Genomic DNA, 8,074 nt, shown 5'->3' with positions numbered 1-8,074 from the left:
TACTTTAATACTTTAATAACTATGCCTCACTATTGATTCACACTGATTGTAACAAATGTAGTTTATTAATGTAAGATGTTAATAATTGGGGAAACTGTTGAGGGGAGCATATACTGGGGCTCTCTTTATTATCTGCTCACTTTTTCAGTAATTTTAGAATATTTCTAAAAATAAAATCTATTAATTTAAAAAACCTGTATGAAACCGTCTACATAATATTCTTGAAAAGACAAAATTATAGAAATGGAGATCAAATTAGCAGTTGTGATGGTTAAGGAGGGGGTAGGGTTAAGAAAAAAGTAGGTGTGGTTACAAATTGGAATCATAGGGCTGTTTGTGGCAATAGAGATGTTCTATTTCTTGCCAGGATCAAGGACAACATCCTAGTAATGAATGATACAGTACTATGCTTTTACAAGAAGTTACCACTGTAGAAACTTGAGTAAAGGATACATGGAATCTTTCTTGATTACTTCTTGCAACTGCATGGGAATCAGAAATTATCTCAAAATTAAAAGATTATAATTAAAAATAATAGTTTAGTTAGTTTTGTGTCGATATCTGTTTTTGCTGTTATGGATTATGGATTATGGACATTAATTGGAAAATACATTAATTTAAATTAATTTAAATATTTTCTTATCTTGCCTGACATCTACTTTGTAAGCCCTGCCCTTTCTTGTTTTATTTGAAACTTAAAGATGTAGTCAATCCAAAGGAGGAATCCTATTTTCATAACCAGGCAAGGAGAGTATATATATATATAAAATTAGTCCAAATCTCGTCCCTTACCCTGACATAAAATACGTGTCTCTTCTTTGTTGCTGACTCAGGGATCTGGTTCCCCACCATAATGCTGAAGTTGGGCAGATTCCCAAGACTGACTCTTTTGTTCCTATAATCAACCTTTTCCCAAGGCCTTCAGAGGCTAGATCAAGATTCCTGCAGACATTGGCCAACTCACAAAAGCACAATCCTGTTTTCTTCTTTCAGAATATAGGGACCCAGAGATCCTACAGCCTTCAGTTGAAATTCAGACTGGTTTGGTGATATATTCTTTTAACGGCCAAGAGTAGTCCAACTTCCACTCTGCTCTGCTGGACATAGATGTGTTTTGATAGCTAAATTTATGAAATATAATAAGCTTTAAGAAGCATCAAGTTTGATCTCTCTGCACACAATTATCGATCATTTAAAATTTGTGGATGGGACCATGGTTGCTAATGGAATTCCTATATAAAACTGTTATTCAAATTTTAATATATGCCCATGCTATTTAAAAATATTTATATTACTACATTTTAAAATATAAGTGTATAAATAAGATTAGGGAAATTTTGATTTATTATTTCAAAATCAAGCTAATATTTCAGCATAATAAAATTGTGTCTTTCGATAGTAAAGAAGCAATTTTCTTCATTTCATAGAATGTTAATATTCTATTGACCATTACCAATGACCTGGATTTTCTTTTATCCTGAAGAGTCAATGTTGCTATTAGTTATGTAACTAGTTGTAATGTGTTATGTCATTGCAAATGATCCAAATACTGGATTAGGATTTCTTAACCACGTTTGAAAATATTCCCACTGATAAATTCAATTTTCTTGCTGTAAAATTATTCCAATAATTTAGACATTTGCTAGTATTTTTTGAAGTATTCTTCTTTTTTTAAAGATTTATTTACTTATTTATCCATGATAGAGAGAGAGAGAGAGAGAGAGAGGCAGAGACACAAGAGGAGGGAGAAGCAAGCAGGCTCCACGGCGGGAGCCCGATGCGGGACTCGATCCTGGGACTCGATCCTGGGACTCCAGGAACGCACCCTGGGCCAAAGGCAGGCGTCAAACCGCTGAACCACCCAGGGATCCCAAACTTTTGCTAGTATTAATAGGTATGTATAAAAGAAGAAAAAAGAAAAAAGGCTATAGCTGAAAGATCTATACAATTTCCTATCACCATTCTTTTTAAATGAGCTTGTTTATGTACCAGGAATATAAAAATATTAGCGCTCTGCCTCTGGAATAAATACAGATGATATCCAAATTCCCTGGCCCAATTGTCCTTCTTATTTAGATTTCCTAGCTATTTGGAATTCTTTATTTTGCAGCACACTCTGATCAATATCTTTGGACCTTATTTAACTGCATTTGAATTTGTTTTGCCCACTTTGATTTTCAAAGCCCTTTCAGGATATTATTTTTAGAAAATCATGTGTTCATTTTACATTCTTATATTAAAGATATATGCTCCAAAAATCTCTTCCTGAGACCCCTCTTCCCCCACTCCAAACACTAGCCAAATCTACAGAATCTACCATTTGGCATGTTTAACAGTTTTTCATTGAAGTATTTTTATCTCCCATTTTCATCTTCCTGTCCAATCAGTTTGCTTTTCTCCTTCTTATTCTTTGAATGTTAAACGATCGTTATAAAACCTAGAATAAATACCACTTGGTTGTAAGGTATGATTTCCTTGATGTATTTGTTGGTTTTGATGTGATAATTTTTTGTTTAGGATTTTTATATTTATGTTCATGGAGATACCAGTCTGTAATACTGATTTCTTGTAATTTATTGGTTTGTTTTGGTATTAGGGTAACTCTGGCCTCAAAGAATGTGTTAGGAATGTTCCCTCTTCTTTTATTTTCCTGAAAGTCATTGTAGTGAGTTGGTTTCATATCTTTCTTAATGTTTTGTAAATTCACCATGAAACCATCTGGGCCTAGTTCTTTCTGTCTTGGATATTATTAAGTGATTAAATTTATTTAACATATATTAGCCTATGCAAATTATCTAGTTCTCCTTGTATAAGTTTTGGTAATTTGCATCTTTCCAAGAACTGGTCCATTTCATTTAAGTTATCAAATTTGAAGTCATAGAGCTATTCCTAGATTCTCTTACAATCCTCTTATGGAAACAATTGTGATAACCCCTATTTCATTTCTGATACACTAATTTGTAACTTCTCCACCTTTTTTCTTGGTATTCTGTGATATGGACTGAATTGTGTTATTTTTAGTTTTGGCAATTTCTCCTGACATGACTTTAAGCTCATTAATTCTTTCCTCAGCCATGTCCAGTGTATTTATGAGTCTGTCAAAGTCATTCTTTTTTTCTGTTACATTTAATTTGACTTCTAAAAATATTTCTTGATTCTTTCTTGGAGTTTCTATCCCTTGGCTTATGTTACCTATCTGTTCTTTCATGCTATCCTCCCCACCCTTTTCAAAGAATTTATTTATTTACTCATGAGAGACACAGAGAGAGAGGCAGGACACAGGCAGAGAGAGAAGCAGGCTCCATGCAGGGAGCCCAACGTGGGACTCAATCCTGGGACTCCAGGATCACGCTCTGGGCTGAAGGCAGGCTCTCAATGGCTGAGCCACCCAGGCATCCCTCTCCCCCCACTTTTTTTAAATGAAATCTTAGTGTATTAATTATAGTTGTTATAAATTTCTTGTCTGATAATTCCAACATCTCTACTATACTTAAGTTTGAGTCTAAAGCTTACTGTTTCTCTTCCAACTATTTTTTTTTTTTGCCTTTTAGTATCCCTTTTTTTTTAATTGAATGGATGTTGGCCACGATGAACCAAGTAAAAGAAACTGAGGTAACTGATCTTTAGTGTCAGGTTTTATGTTTATCTGGCTAGAAATGGGACTATGTTTACTCTGCTAAAACTGTAGGTATCAGAGTATAAAACTTTCTCTAGTGTCCTTATTTTCATCTTTGTTATCTTTGTATTTCTCTAGAGATTCTTTTTTAAATACAGCATGAGTCTTGAAGCTCTTTTCAACTGTATTCTCCTATTATTATACAGGGACCTATTTGATATCATGGGGAGGTGTGGGGGGAGGGGAAACATTCTATATTTGTATAAATAGTCTTGGTCTTTTTGTGGGTCTATGGGTCTAGACTGTGGTATCCACAATTCTTCTCAGATTTTATTCTTCCCTTAGATGAGACAAAAAGCCTAGAGAGGCTTAATCAGAGTATTTTCATTCTAGCACATTGGGTAGGTTCTGATAAATCCTACATCGGCTAATATCTGGTGACATAAATTCACTTGAGGTAAGTATTTTGTTAGTGAGAATATAACACTCTTTATGCCAAAATGATTATTTTCCCCTCCTCTGCCAGATGCATGAAGGGATTCTCCTCTAATCCTTACTGGGACAGCCTGGTGGGCCTCCTGGAGGTAAAAGTTTATATAAGAATGGGAGTTTCCTAGGCCAGACTTCCAGGAGTTTTTTTTTTTCTCTCAAGTTGGTCCCTACTTAGTCTCTAGCAATTAGCTAATTACCTTTTGATTGTCCCTACCAGGTTCCAGATGAAACTTCTGTTTCTGCTAACCTCTGATTCTCTGTACTCACCTATGTCTCTAGTTTTTGGGGCAAAAAGATTGTCTTGTGACCTCATTCTCTAAGGGATCTAAAAAGAATAGCTAATTATCAAATATTATTATTATGGTTTATAAAGTTAGGGTTCAACCTTAGAGATGAGTACTCAAATCTGTACAGATGAATAATACTAAGTCTGGAATTTTCCAAATATCTGGTAGAGTGGGGAGGAGGGCAGAATGTGAAAGCATACAGGTGAAACATGAATTGACAGTAGTTTTGCATGGATGCCCAAACTCTCTACTTTTGTGTTTGAAATTTTCCATAATTAAACTAAAATAAAAATTGTTTCAAATTTCAGAGTGCCTGGGTAGCTCAGTTGGTTAGGTGGCTGACTCTTGATTTGGGTTTTGGTCATGATCTCAGGGTCATGAGATCAAGCCCTGCACCCAGCTCTGTGCTGGGTGTGGAGCCTGCTTAAAATTCTCTCTCTCTCTCATTCTGCCCCTCTCCCACCCTTCTCTCTCTCTCTCAAAAAGCAATTGTTTCAAATTTCAAGATAACAAAATGATATAAACAACTGAAAGAATATATTTGCAAAAGATATGTCTAATAAAGGACTATTACAAAAATATTAAAAGAATTCTTAAAAAAAAGAATTCTTAAAGTTGAACAACAAGAAAACAAACAACCTGATTAAAAGTGGGCCAAAGACTTTAACAGACACCTCCACAAAGAAGATATACATATGGCAAATAAGCATAGGAAAATGTGTTCCACCTTATATGTCATCAGGGAAATGCAAATTCTCTTTTTTTTTGAAATGCAAACTCTAACAATCAGATACCACTACACACCTATTAGAATGACCAAAATTTGGAATAACAATATCATATGCTGGCAAAGATGTGGAGCAACAGAAACTCATTTACTACTAATGGGATACCATATGATCCAACAATCACACTCTTTGGTGTTTACCCGAAGGATTTAAAAAATTTGCTCACAAAAAACCTGTACACAGATGTTTATAGTAGTCTTATTTATATTTGCCAAAACTTGGAAGCAACCAAATGTTCTTTAGTAGGTGAATGGTTAGAGAAATTATGATACATTCAGACAGTGGAATATTAATTAACATTGAAAAGAAATGAATTATTGAGCCATGAAAAAGAATGGAGAAACCTTCAATGCACATTAATAAGTAAAAGAAGCCACTGTATGATTCCAACTATATGGCATTCTAGAAAAGACAAAACCATAGAAACAGTAAAAAGATCAGTAGTTCCTAGGGATTAAGTGGGAATGATAAATAGAGCATAGAGACTTTTAAGACAGTGAAATTAATTATTCTGTATAATATTATAATGGTGGATACAAGCCATTATCAAGCCCATATATACAACACCAAGAGTAAACCTTAATGTGAACTATGGACTTTGGGTGATAATGGTGTGTCAATATAGGCTCATCTATTATAAGAAATGTACTTTCCACTCAACTTTGCTGTGAACCTAAAACTGCTCTAAAAATTAAGGTCCCAAATTTTTTCCTCAAATTTCCTGTACTTTAACCCTATATTGCAACCTCAATATGAAGTTGGAACTAAAAAATAAGGAAAAAAAAAGAAAGCAACTTATGTGTTGGTAGTTTCTTCACTAGTGTTCAAGAATCCCAGCTCATCCCACTACTCAGTATTTTCCCAAGGAAAAGAAAAAACTAATTCTAAACATAGGAGTGCCCTCCTATGTTTACTGTAGCATTATTTACAATAATGAAATAACCAAAGTGTCCACTGAAATGAATGGATAAAGAAGATGTGGTATATATATCATAGAATATTATACAGCCATAAACAAAAAAATGAAATATGAGTGAAATAGGTGATGCAGATTAAGTAGTGTACTTGTTGTGGTGAGCACCAAGTGATTAGAATAAAAACAAAAATAATGAAATATTGTTATTTGCAACAACAATGGAGGGTCCTAAAGCACTATTCTAAGTGAAATAAGTCAGAGAAAGACAAATGCCAAATTATTTCACTTATATGTGGATTTTAAAAAAAGCAAAATAAAAAATAAACAAAAAAACAGACACATAAATACAGGGAACAAACGGATGATTGCCAAAGGAAAGATGAATGTAGGGAATGGGAAAAAATGGGTGAAGGACAATGTAGGTATAGGCTTACAGCTATGGAATGAATAAATAATGGGGGAGAAAGATATAGCATAAGAGTCAATGGCACTATAATACCATTGCATGGTGACAGGTGGTAGCTACACTTGTGGTGAGCATAGTATAAGGTATAGACTATGCTGCACACCTGAAATTAATGTAACCTTGTGTGTCAACTATACTTCAATTTTTAAAAAAAGAATCCTAGTTCAAGTACACAGATGTTTCTTGGGAACTGTTTGAACTAACTGCACCAACCAGGGAAAAATCAATAAAGCTGTTTAAATGGTTTCCCAGGGACCATTGTGATGATGGACTATGACTCTTCTATCAAGACCAATAGCTGTACATATTCTGCATTTTTATTTTTTGGTCCAGGAACAGTAACTAAACCTATTCAAACACAGACAAATTTAGGACCTTGAGAAACTATAAAGCAAAGCTAGGTGTATTCTTTTACTGTCATATCCAGCTGAAAAATAGCTTTAATTTCTATTTTACTTGTATGTAATAAATCATTAAAACTCTGAAGCCAAAACCTTTCAGATGTAGGGGTTTGTTTTGCTTTGTTTTTTAATGCAGGAGAACCTGTGGACACCAATGTTCTTAGAAAACTAAGTGAGACAGTATTCCATATGATGTGAAATTACAGTAGATTAGACTGTACTGAATTTGAAATAATCATTTTAGTTACTAGTCTACAAATTATTTGAAAATCTGGATGATATGAGAATGAATTTTCTCTTCACAATGAAGGTTAGGACTCTAAGTCATGTTTTAAAATACTGCCTTCAGGGGATCCCTGGGTGGCGCAGCGGTTTGGCGACTGCCTTTGGCCCACGGCGCGATCCTGAAGACCCGGGATCGAATCCCACATCGCGCTCCCGGTGCATGGAGCCTGCTTCTCCCTCTGCCTGTGTCTCTGCCTCTCTCTCTCTCTCTCTCTCTCTGTGACTATCATAAATAAATAAAAATTAAAAAAAAAGAATTTAAAATACTGCCTTCAAAGGATCAGGTAAAAATTTAAATTATGATAATTTAACTGGTTTTATAAAAGCAATAAATTTAAATATATCTACAGAATTCCTACTCATGGAACTTTGTTTTCCCTATTTAAATGAGCGACCAAGAAATGTTCCCTGATTCACAAATCCATTTCAAGTTATGTCAAATGGGTAAAAACAAATGAAATAAATCAACTAAAGTCATTTTAGTATGATTACATAATTTACTAACTAATCAGATAATATCAAGGAAGATATTATCATGTTTTTAATATTTTGTACTCTTAACAGTCCTAGATTTTACCTATATGATATCATTCAAAATCAAGGGGCAGGACAAAATCTATTAGCTAAAAGTGAGATGAGTTAAGTATATTATTCACAGGAATCCATTTAGTAAGCATATATGATAGAGTTATGATATTCAACACTGCGACTAGTTCTGAGGTAGATACAAAAGAAGTCAAATTCACTGAGATCCAGAAAGGAAGTAAGGGAAACAAGGTTTACAGAGCATTGATTCAATGCCAGCTCTTGCTATGCAATTTAA

The sequence above is a fragment of the Nyctereutes procyonoides genome, unplaced genomic scaffold (assembly GCF_905146905.1).
Source record: "Nyctereutes procyonoides isolate TBG_1078 unplaced genomic scaffold, NYPRO_anot_genome, whole genome shotgun sequence".
Classification (NCBI taxonomy): Eukaryota; Metazoa; Chordata; class Mammalia; order Carnivora; family Canidae; genus Nyctereutes; species Nyctereutes procyonoides.
Note: the sequence above shows the minus strand (reverse complement) of the source record.